Source organism: Falco rusticolus, chromosome 13, assembly GCF_015220075.1.
Source record: "Falco rusticolus isolate bFalRus1 chromosome 13, bFalRus1.pri, whole genome shotgun sequence".
NCBI lineage: Eukaryota > Metazoa > Chordata > Aves > Falconiformes > Falconidae > Falco > Falco rusticolus.
The window spans coordinates 29,905,180-29,916,143 of record NC_051199.1 but is presented as its reverse complement, the minus strand read 5'-3'; the positions used below and the strand labels follow the sequence as shown (position 1 = coordinate 29,916,143).

At 51.5% G+C, this 10,964-nt stretch overlaps 1 protein-coding gene and 1 long non-coding RNA gene across 21 annotated transcripts in view; one reads left to right on the top strand and one right to left on the bottom strand.

Moving 5' to 3' along the window:
* MBNL1 (muscleblind like splicing regulator 1) overlaps positions 1-10,964 on the top strand; it is a 111,588-nt gene that overhangs the window by 2,763 nt on the left and 97,861 nt on the right. For 14 of the 20 annotated variants that reach the window (XM_037406528.1, XM_037406524.1, XM_037406531.1 and 11 more), the window contains exon 1: positions 6,824-6,979. The exons of 2 other annotated variants lie outside the window; for them this stretch is intronic. The gene's annotated coding sequence lies outside the window, so the exon portion shown is untranslated. Of the gene's footprint in view, positions 1-6,820; positions 6,980-7,130; positions 7,237-10,964 lie in introns of those variants that run through there. 4 more of the 20 variants (XM_037406519.1, XM_037406525.1, XM_037406522.1 and 1 more) reach the window with 3 other exon arrangements.
* On the bottom strand, positions 1,838-6,462 carry LOC119156582. Its single transcript, XR_005107213.1, has 2 exons — positions 6,333-6,462; positions 1,838-5,308 (listed from the first exon to the last, which is right to left on the bottom strand). It is a non-coding gene; the product is annotated as an uncharacterized LOC119156582 (long non-coding RNA).

The following is a 10,964-nucleotide window of genomic DNA, read 5'->3' as shown; positions in this document are numbered from 1 at the left end:
TGCAGACTAGTAGAGATTTTAAGTATTTTATTACTTTTAACAAAAATATTACCACTTAGTAGCTGCAGGAGGCTTTAAAATAAAAGGACAATACAAAGGGAGGCCAAAGTCTGAAATGTGCACATTATCTTTACTAAAATGTGCATGCAGGTAATATTGTTAAACCGGGGTGGGGGGAAAATAAAAATGTTTTAGCAGGGCAGCACGGAAGCGATGGCCTCCGTGCCGCGGAGAAGCAGAAGCGGAAGTTCGTTGCTTCAGAAGCTGCCCTGTGCTAGCGGAGATGTAACCATTGCTTGCTTTATGGGCAAGGCTGAAATGTACATTTTGGGGAACTTGAGTTTTGTGAGTGCTGAACAAATTAGGGGCATAAGGAAGCAAATAGTTTCTCCAGGATGGCAATGGTGTTTAGTCTGTGTTTGAAGTAACCTGCATATCTGCCTTTAATGAAGGCTAGGGGTAAAAAAAGGAAAAATAGAGTACAAGGTTTATTTTGTGACTATCGTATCACAGCTATTTGGTATGATAAAATGAAGGCACAAGACATTTGCAGCTAGATGGATTTGCAATGAGATTGGCATTTGCCTGTTTAACAGACAGGTACAGCAGCACCTCGCGCTCCCCGCGGCAGGAGCTCTGCAGTTGCTCTGCAGCGAAGAGCAGCCGCTGCTGCCGTGGTCACTGTGCGGATGGGGGTCAGATGGCAAAGGAGACTGTGGAGCTCTTCATGCAGTTATCCGTTAAGTGCTATGTTACTGTAAATCTTGAGAGCAGCTTTGCTTCTGGGTGAGCAGCTGGGAGTGCCTGTGCTGCTGGACAAACCTCCCCGTGCCTGGGGTGCCGTGGGGAGTGCAGCAGCTGCTGGTGCACCGACCCTGGCAGTGCTGCCAATGCATCCAGGCTGCGCCCGCCCAGCACTGGTCACACCGCTGCCTGCAGCCCAGGGATGTTTTGGGCTAGTTCTGAATTCAGTTAGGTTCTTACCCTACTTTTTTTTCTTGTTGATGTTGCTGTTTGATTTACAAGATCTCCATTTGATTTACAGCCTTACTCAGGAGGGAGTTGGGGTGTGAAGTAAAGTGCTGGTGCAAGCCGAGCTGGAGGCGTTGGACCCGGCTGGCTGCGTGCGCCCCTGTTTGCGCACCTCCAGTCATCTGTGCCTGCCCGCCTATAGGCACCAAGCCTCTATAGGGCCCCCGCAGCTTCGTGGGTGGGCAGCGGGCTGCCAGGGTGGCTGCTTTTATGGAGTAACAATTGAAAGATGGTTGCTGAGTCGCTGCTTAAAGCAGCTGTGGTTTGTGTGTCATGGGTCACCTTGTCCTGCCATACTGAATGTCTTCAGAAACCGACCTCTAAGGAAGGGCTAGGAATGATCTATAAGGCATCCATAATACCAGCTTCCTAATTCTGCAGGCTGAAGTCATCTTTCAGAGTATTTATTGCATTTGTAACGACAAAGAGAAAATCTAAACATATTTTCACTTTATGTCCCTAATGCCATGCCTGTTACAGCACGACTCAGGGTCTTCCCTGTAAACCTTTCCCTTCAGGCCATTTTGAAGCAGGGACTGAAGTGGGATGTGCTTTTATTCTCCTTGAGGTGTAGCTGTGAAGAGGATGCCGACAGCAGCCCTCACCTGGGGCACGCGGGACACACTGGTGTCCCTCTGCCGTGCTTGCAGGGCTTTGGCTGGCCTGGGCCCGTTGCTGGCCCCGCGCCCCTCCAGGCCGTGCTGCAGAGGGAAGGGCAGGCAGCCGTTGCAGAATTCTGGAAGTCAGGCTCTTCCTTCATTTGAGCCAGGGCTGCATTTGCTCAGCCAGGAAGGTTCCTCTTTTCTGCTCCGCATAGTGGAGCACATAGTGACTCTAAAACATAAAATATTACTCAGAATATTTTCTCTGTACACAACATGTTTCCCTCTTCCCTTGTCTCCTAATTTAGCTCTTTTTGTTTGAATGACATAAGAAGATAAGTGTATGATGACCTATTTTGTTCTCTTTCTCTGCTGTAAGATTAGTCCATCGTCTTGTATCCTGATGGTAGTGGTTATCATTATTGGATGATAATCTGGGAGACCCCTGGATCTGAGATTTCAGCCCGGTTTCCTCTTTACCCTGTCCTGCCTGGACATCTTGTTACTGCAGAGCTTGTGCTTGGCTTCTGCACTCTGAGGTTCTGCCGCCTGTAACCTTTATAAACCTGTGTGAAAGAACACGTCTGCTTCACAGGATGTAGTGAGAAACGACCTCACAGATGAACAGGGTGCAAACGTGATGATAAGGCAAAGCGGAGCCGGGCTGTGTCAGAGAGGGGGGCGGGAGGCGTTGGAGCAGGGCTCCTCGTGGAAGCCAGCACCAGAAGTGCCTGGCCAGGGCAGGGCTGCCGCCCCCAAGTACCAAACCCAGCAGGCAGGTCACTGTGTGCTGCCACATGGAAATGGACTTGATGGGAAAGTGAAACTAAATGAACCCAATTCCCAGTGCAACCAAGAAAGGGCTGTGGAGCCAGGCCCTTTAAACTGGGGGTGGAGGGGCTGGGGAAGGAGCTGCTATTCCCGCTGTGAGCATCTTGGTGCCCATGTGCCCGCTCTGCCGCTGGTGAGGCCAGACAAGGAGGCACAGTTTAGACAGCAGGGTTTTGTTTTAATTTTTTTTTCAAGGTAGCTCTGTGCATGGAAAAGATCATTTGTGCAGATGGTGGCCTACTGAAGTTATTTAAGAGAAATCTGGGCAGTGAGGAATTTGTACAGAAAACTTTGTGACCGAACCAACCGCTTTGAACATGCGCAGCATACTGATGTAAACGTACAGAGAGGAAACAGCCTCGTGTATTTCTTTGTGATGGAACAGAAACAGGAAAAGCAACAAATGATCCATTACAATATTCCTTCCCAGAGACTACCAAGGTGTGTGCAACCAATGCTGAAGTTATCTGAGCAGTACATCTATACCACTGCTGCTTTATATAATGACAGGTGAAGTCATGAAGGTCAGGCAAATGTAAAACCATGATGGGATACTTTTTTATTGATTTGTGGATTTTTTTATTGATCTGGATTAAATTTTAAACACAAGTGTAAATTCACAGCATCTTTTCCTGAGAGGGGAAAAATGAATGTTTCTTTTACATCTTTACAGTCTCTGTAAAAAAGTTTTACGGTTTCTGTTAAAAAGCCCCAAAAGATAAACAGGTATATCGGAAAGCTCTCCCAGCCAGTGACATGCCTTTGTTTCCGTGGGTGCTCGGCCCTCCAGGACGCTCCCCGAGGCTGCTCGGCCTGAGCAGTCCCTGCGGCGGGAACAGTAGAGGCATCCTGTTTCCAACAGTGGGTTCAGAAGTGCCATGCGGTCTGTTGCAGGGTGTGATCAGAGCACGCAAAAAGAAAAGTTAATTATACTCATGCCAGGCTGTGTAATACAATAAAAAGTCTTACAAAGGAAACAGCTAGAGTTCAAATCTTGTGCGCAGGTAATACTATTTGTCTCCCAAAGTGAGGAATTATTCATTAAAGCTGAGAAGTGCATTATCATCTCATTTCACAAAACTAAGTCTGCTCAGTTCAGCCCCAAGTATGGATTAGGGAAAAAAGCATATTTAAAGGCAGATTTCTTCTAGTCCCAAGCCTAATAAATGTCAAAGCAAACAGCAAAGTGATGTGGCTTATTCTGTTACAGATTGAAGGATGTGGGGGAGGTAGTTCTGAGCAATCACTTGAAATTTCAGAAGTCAACAGAAGCTTGGTATCTATAAATGAGTAACAGTAGTATTCAGTTGGGGTAGAGATGCCACTTTAGTGCTGATTTTTTTTTTGTTTGTAAGGTAAAAATAAATGTATTCTAGAACAGCTGGGTACTGGTAACAAGTGATACTCAGAATCATAAATACAAATTATACAAGATTTGGGGGAAAAAGACAAGCATGAGAGGGAGAAGACGGAAAGTTCTCACAGATCTATAACCTCCAGAGCATGGGGTAGAAAAAATGAAGTTGGAACAAGGTGTCTGTGTTGATGATGTTTAACACAAGCGAGTTGTGCTCCCGATATTGGAGGTAAATACTGTGTCTTTTTCCTGGTCTTCTCTGACGTTGATGTGCCTCATAGTTTTCCTGTAGTCACTATTTGTGTTGTCTGGGGATGAACATCAGCCTCACATACATGGCATGGGAGTCCCAGGCTGTGGAAACAGAGGCTGAAATTAAACCACATCTGAAAATAGGAGCCTGCTTGGGGGAAGCAGGTTGTGGGTTTATTTTCTGGCAACAGAGCATGGCTGCACCACCGCTGCTTGTCACAGCACCCACCCCAAGCATTGCTGCGGCCACTGCACGCTGCTGCTCAAGGGAACGTAGTGTGGTAGTAATGCCAAAAATAGTGAAGAACAGAGGGATTGGAATTCAGAATAAAGTCACCCAGGAGCATAAGGTGTAAAGGACAGAGGTGCTTGGAGTATCTGGTGTTTCCACACGAAAGGAGGTGAGCAGCAAGAGAGGTGTGGGGCACCAGGCACCCTGCGCAGCATGTGCACTGCAGTGTTAAACCAGCTCCTTTGGACCTGGGTGCTGGGGCGCTGGCCTGAGCTGTTAGGGCACCAGAAGGGAGACTGGACCAAATTTGAAAACTTAACCCCATGGAAAAGCCTTCTATAGCCTTTCTGTGTTTTACTTCTGAAGTGCATGGTACCCCACTCCTTGCAGCAGTCCCTAAACCCCTTATCTCACTGTGCATACCCCCATGCTGCCATACCTGCTGGTAAAGGACCGATGCGTACCAACTACGGAACTTCAGAAAAAATTGCCTCCTTGTAAATGTTATGATGTCTTTTTGGCATGGTGTCGATTACACTGGCAGCAGGACTCATCTGTAGGATTCACACTCTCTCTCTTGTGAACACTCTTTTATTTGATGGATCTTAATTTTCACAGCCAAAGCGAGGAGAAAGCTCTATGGAGGTGGAGCTGCGAGCATTTGACATGCCTGTTTTAGAATGCTTTCCCAGCCCAAGAGTGGTTAAAGCCTCAGTGGAAGATCCCTGTGGCCACTGCCATTCCTGAAGAGAGGTGGGAGCACGGGGCTGGCAGCAGTGGCTGTGGGCAGCCACGCTGGGCAACCAGCAACCCGCTGCCCCCATACCTGGTGACTGGGCACCGGCCTGGGCCTGGCACCCATGGGAGCTGCTCATGGAGGGGGAAAGGGGTATTTCCTTGTCTTGACTATTTGTCCTACCGTTACATTTAGTGATGGGGACCAGGGAAGGACAGAAGCTGTTGGAGCACTCACCATGAGGCAACGGTTCTCAGAATTGTTGCCTATGGAAGAAAACAGAAATTGAAATTAAAAGTTTAAGGGAAAAGAGAATAATGGAGGTTTTTTGAAAACGTGTGTGTATTTGCATCGAAACGCACTCATCCTTGTCAATAAACAGTTGCTTCAGATGATATACTACTTTGGAAAAAAATACTAAGCATATGTCTCCTGGAATGATGGCAAATATTTGCAGGGTTTGGGTGTGATTTTGGCTAATACATGACTGCTGCCTTGATATGAAAAGACGAAGTCAGGGAATGCTGCCACTGGTTTTATTAAAATGATAAAACATAAAGAACTGAAAAAGTTTTCAAAGGCACAAGACTCTTTTATGGTAAATGGCAAAAGGAAGAAGAATTAACAATGTAAGAGGTGTATGGCGTGCCTTGGGGATGGAGCAGACTGCATGCTATAAAAGAGAAGTATAGATCAAAAGAGTAAACCTCATCAGGGTCAGAGGAAGAAAGATCTGGAAAAGGGATGACAAAAGGTCACTTAATCCATTCCCTTGCCCCTGGCGGAATGGAGCGTACTTGAATCACTCCTCCAGATGAGTGCCTAACCCTGATTTAGTACCCTTGTCAGTCCTTTTTTTACCCTCTGAGTCCAGCCGAGTCTCTCTCCCTGCAGTTTAAGCCTATCTTCTTGTCCTCACCACCACTGACACAGACACGAGATTGTTTCCTGCACTTTGCAGTGTCCTTAAATCTTGGAAGATGGTTGCTGTGCTTCCCTCAGTCTTGGCATGAGCGGGCTGTTTCCAGGTCTTTCCATCATTTCGACCCCACCACCATTCCCAGAGCTCCTGTCCCACTTCTTGCATCCTGGTGGGCTGACACTGGTGGGACCGGACCCTGTGTGTGCCCCCGCGCCCCCCCCACCTGGCAGCCTGCCTCTGGTCCCATGTTTAGGTATACATCCCTCTCCTGTCCCCCAAGCACCAGACTGCTTTGTTGGGGTGCCTTCGCACGTGGCCCTGGATGTGGGTGGCCGGGCAAGGTCAGACTGATGCCATGCCAGACTGACCTGTGCTGTTGTAGCTCCTTTTCCTGCAGGCACGCTGGGTCTCTGTGGTGCCCAGGGAGGCTCAGCACAGCGCCCGGCCGCCGTGGTGGGTGCCGGCCACCAGCTCTGGCCGGAGAGGCCTCCTGTGGAGAGCAGCATGGCAGATGGCACAGGGCCTGGGAGTGCAGCTGCCAGCCTCGGGGCTGGCCTGGCCGGGGCCATGGCCGCTCTGCGCCGCGGTGTTTGCCAAGCTGCAGAAAGGCGGGAAGCGGGACGGGGGTGGGGCGCGGTATTCTGGTGGCTCCGGAGGGAGCCCGGCCCCGCCGCCCCACGGGCCTGGAGACACGGGCCCGTCCCGGGCGGCGGTGCCAGCGGAGCGGTGTTGCCGGTGACATTTCCCCCTCGCTTCCCTCCCCCTGCTTTGCCTGCCTTTTTTTTTTTTTTTTTTTTTTTTTCCTTTTTCCCTTTCCTCCGAAACCGGAGGCGGCGGCGGGGCCGGGCACGTGTGCTGGGGCTCGGGCACCGTGACTCATGAGGCGCCGGGCCGCGCCGCCGCGGGGAGGATGAGGGAGGCGAGTCCCCGGGGGAGAGCAGCTCGCGACGCCCCCGCTCTTCACCTCTCCCTTGGCTTCGCTGCGCCCGGATCCCGGAGGCTGTGCCGGGCTTAGGTGAGTGCGGCCGAGCCGGGCCCCCGCCGAGGGCCTGCCGGGGCGCGGGGCTGCCCGCGGGGCCGCGGCGCGCTTCCGGACGGGCGGGGGCGGCGGCGGAAGCGGGGGCCGGGGCCGGCGCGGGGAGCCCGGGCCGCTGCCGCCGCCTCCCGCCCGCCCGCCGCGCCGGCGGCGCTGACAGCATGCGCCCCTGACTGGGCCGGGCCGCCACCGCCGTGCCCGGGCCGGGCCGCCGCCCGCCCGCGGGCATGCCAGAGGTGAGTGCCGCCGGCGGCGGCAGGTGCCCGCGGCGCGGCTGCCCCCGGCCCGGCGCGGCCTCCCCCGGCGCGGCGGCTGCGGTGGGCCCCGCGGGTGGCGGCCTGGCGGGGGCGGCGGCGCGGTGGAGGCAGGGGGGGTTCGGGCCGGCCCGGTGGGGCCGAGAGCGGGGCCCGCGCTGGTGGAGCGGTGGCCCGGCCTGGGGGACTCGCCGCCCGTGGACCGGGAGCTCCCCCCGGCGCGGCCCGGGTGCCCGGGGCAGGCAGAGCCCGCGGGGCCGGGGTGGGCCGCCCGCTGTGCGGCGGCCGCGGCCGTGTCCGGGCGCTGCGGGGAGTGCGGCTAGACGCCCTGTGCGACGGCGGCATCCCAGGGGGGCGGGCGGCCCGGCGGCCTCCTGAGCGCGCCGCTGCGCTGCCGACCCCGTGGCGGCTCCCGCCTTACCACGGGGACGGGGCGCTGGGCTTCGGCCTGGGGGCTTGGGGGGCGGGCTTCGGTTTTGGAGAAAGCTCTTGAATTGCGAACTTTGTTTTGCCCCGAGTTACTGCAAACAGGTCGGTTCGGTAAGATGCCAGCGTAGTGGAAGAGAAAAACGCGGGGATGTCTTCTCTATAACATGGTTATTTTAGAAAAATACATGATTGTTTTTTTCCAGAAATTATTTATTTCCGTTGTTTTTTTGCGGGGGACCTGTGCCGGAGCGCTGGCTGCACCGGGGCCGGGGGTGCCGAGCGGGGGCGGCCCTGCGTGGGGCCGGGCCCGGGCGGGGAACGGCGGCGCCGAACAAAGAACCGGCCGGGATCCTCGTTAGCGCTGTGGGAAAGAGGTTCTAATGAAACGGCACGTTCCAAAGTGACAACAAGGAAACAGTTTGCTTGATGAATAATTAACTGACGGTGCTTACTGCTGCGGGGGAAGTTTGAGGGGCAGAGCCCGGGGCCGGGGATCGCAGCGCCGGCCGGCGGGGGGACCTGACCCCTGCCCGCCCTGCTGATGGAAAACAGTGCTGCGGCAATTTAACGTAGATACATGAGAAAGAAGTCAAAGGCTTGGCGTCCCCAGTTGCACTGAAGTGGGTGACAGAAGTGCTGCCGGTGGAAGATTGTGACGCGGCGGCACAGAAAGCGGGGTGTGTGTGTGTGTGTGTGTCCCTGCTGGTGGGGCTGGGCGGCTGGGGAGCGCGGCACCCACCGGGGCGGGGGGCTGCGGGGGCAGCGCGTGCTTTCGCAGCGTCAAATTTGTGTCACTCTGCTTTCCTCGGCAGGCTTCGGAGCAGATGTAGACTGAAAACTAAAATGGAATTGGACTGCCCTGGATTTAAAAGCTGGGCTTTCTAAGCTACATAACTTCTTCAGCCTTAGTTGAAACAGAAGATGTTTAAATAGAAGAGCAATGGTGATGACTGAATGTTCAAAGTTTCATAACCAGTTAGTCTCTAGACCTGAGAAAATTTTGAAAAGTTACAGCCTGCACGTTGTACGTATGAAATAGCGGTTATTGTGGAGCCTGTGTAGTTTACGCGACACCTAAAAGTGTAGGATTGTGCTGCTGTTACTTACTTGGGCTACAGGCTACAGATTTCGTACTCTGATATGATATGAAAGATGAAGTGACAGGGCATATTTATTGTCTCATTTCCTTAAAGCCATCGTTGGATTAAATTTATTTTGAATGGTGGGCAGGGGTCTGAGTCCAAAGATGTTCTGTTTTACCATGAGGCAGTTGAATTGGTGGGCAAAGTTGGGGCATGATGTGAGCAATTTGTAATTCACTTGAGTAAGGAAACGGTGTTAAAGCTGTCCTGTGAAAACTCCCCTCAGCTGCAGAGGAGGGTATGGTTTCCATACATGCACTGCACAGCGCCAGCATTCCCTGTGGTGGGAACAGCCTTGCTTTGTGATTTCTTTTCATTTACGCGGAAAATCCTCCTTTATGCTCGTTGTCTCAGAAGTGTTGTGAAGCATGGCTGTGCCACGTGCCAGATAGGCATGAGCTTCTTGTTTTTCTGGGCTGAAAGCTGTATTGCAAACATGGGAAACCGCCAGCTCGGATGTATCCAGTGCCTGCTGACAGCCCAGACCCTCCTAGGCAAATGCCTAATTCATGTTCTTCACCCTCGTGGCAGAAGGCATTAGGAGATTTAGATCTGGTGGATTAATGAGGTAATAATGACTAGTATCAGTCTTCAGCAGTATCAACAAAACAGTTTAATTAGTGAAAGCAGAGAACTCTTAATTTAAAATTTCTCTTGTTTATTGTCATCTAATTGCAGAAGTAATCATAATTCAGTCTTTACTCACAGGTTTTTCTGTAGGCAGTCAGGCCCAAGAAGTTACTCTTTCACTGGCTGGCTGCCGTCAGCATACAGTGTGTCCGAGGGTTTTCGGCCCAGTTTGTCCTGGTGAGACTTGGGAGATGGCGAAAGCGTAATCCTAAGAAAGATGCTTGAATGGGGGTTTAGTAGGGTGCCGCGTGGTTCCTGGAGTGCCTTGGCATCGCAGTGGCCGCATGGCAGGCACCTCAGTGGGGTGCAGTGCTGGTAAGGCTTGGTGCTGGACTGGTCAGCGAGGGGCACGCAGACCTTTGCTGCTGCTGGCGGTGCCGTGCTGGTGGGGCGTGTAAAAATTTCAGGGTGTTTTGCTGATTTTACTTGAGACTGGAAGAGCTGTTAGTTCATTCTGCTGTGGGAAGTTCAACGGTATAATCAGAAATAAGTGTGAATCAAGCTGTATCAGGCCTTAAATGTAGACATTCATTTTCAGTTTTGGGAAGAGGTTAATTTTGTTTTGTGTTACTCCACCTCTTGAATGCCACTACTTTGTTGCTTCACAAAGTGTCAGATGCTGTTCATCATCTTGTAGTATCACTAGGTAGTAATTAGCGAGTTTATCTATATTCTGCTTCCTACAGCGAGGCCAAGGGTTAATAAACAAACATTTTTGTATGCCTCTATGACAAATACCGCACAGTGACAGGCATTAGAAAGTAGCAGGTGCTTCTGTTGGTTTCTTTTAGAACTGGTTTTGCATGGAGGTTTCTGGTGCTTGTCCAGTTTGCATGTTGCAGGAGCACTGAAAATGCAGCGTTCCAAAATTTCACAAGCAAGAAAGATACTGTTGGGAAGAATGTGTAATGTCATTTGCTGTAGCCTGTTCTCCAAGGGATTTTTAGAGGACTGGTGAGTGTAGTTGTTCTGTGGCCTTTGAACAGTGTCCAAGCTGCATCACTTTGCATTCTGTGTCAGATGCAAATCTGACTTCCCTGAATTTAGAGCCCGAGTATACTGGACACCTAGTATACATAGGTGTATATGGTGATACACATGGTGATGCATCACATCAAGCAGCCGAAACAAACATTAAATAGTCAAAAGGGTCCACAGGGCCGTTATTTTGGTTTCCCAGAGGAGACAGACTGGTAAAATGGTGTGTTTTTTACCATACTGTCCAGGATCGTTTATGTGGCCACAGTAAAGGTTCTTATACATGTGGTGTAGATGAAGGTCTTGTGGCCAGTTCAGATTAAAACATACGCTTTTGTCTCTGTTTCCTTTAAGTACTTGTTTTATTCTGCTGCTTCAGCTTTAATGCGAAGGTGGTAATGGCACAGGAATGCCTGTAATTAGGAGGATGAGCCTTAGCGCCTCTTGATGTCCAGAATAGAGGATGATTGCTACTTGGGAACTGCGTGTATAAACTGGGAACATAATTTCTCTAGCACATCATTTCTCTGA